The 687-nt window shown below is 31.0% G+C and overlaps 1 long non-coding RNA gene across 1 annotated transcript in view; it reads right to left on the bottom strand.

Annotated features, from left to right (window-relative positions):
- LOC106103915 overlaps positions 1-687 on the bottom strand; it is a 21,243-nt gene that overhangs the window by 15,428 nt on the left and 5,128 nt on the right. The gene's annotated exons all lie outside the window — the stretch shown is intronic.

The raw sequence follows: 687 nt of genomic DNA on the forward strand, positions 1-687 counted from the left end.
CAAAAAAGATCTCGGCTTATATTATCACCAGTAACACTTTTGTATTTTCTTTGATTGTTTTTGTTTAATATGTGTACCCTAATTTATATTACTTGTAATTAACGTGATTCAACGTTTGTTTTTAAAAAGTAAAACATCATTTTTTGTGAGCGCTGTGTACGCCTGTCATCTGTATGTTCTTCTGCTTCTTTGTTTCTCATTGTATACGGCATATTAATTTGGTTGTGAACCTTGAACATGCAATTGGTGTACCTTTTCAATAAATAAATAAATAAATAAATAAATAAATAAATAAATTAACATGTCCTAACTGCTGCTTTATTCTAAAAATGCTCTTTTTTTGGCGGATAGTAAGAAAAAGCATCGCGTTTATACGTAAATTACACAATATCTAAGCGACATTAAATTTATTGTAGAGCGTTGAAACTTAGACTAAACGACGCAGAAAAATTTGACGATTCCAATGATATATAAAACTCATTTTACGTATTTTTGTCGCTTAGTTATGTTTGCCTTTCAAGCGTCGATATGGTAAATTATATATCATGGAATAGGAAATATCATCCTTACCAGGAGCGGTGTCTTTGTATTTTAAACAATTTTCCAGCTCCTGTATAGAAAAGTCATGTTCAAGAGACACATTATTTGAAGAAGAAGGGGGCATAATGTTAGTAGCATAGTCTGGGG

This window comes from Papilio polytes, unplaced genomic scaffold, assembly GCF_000836215.1.
Source record: "Papilio polytes unplaced genomic scaffold, Ppol_1.0 DF823693.1, whole genome shotgun sequence".
Taxonomy (NCBI): Eukaryota; Metazoa; Arthropoda; class Insecta; order Lepidoptera; family Papilionidae; genus Papilio; species Papilio polytes.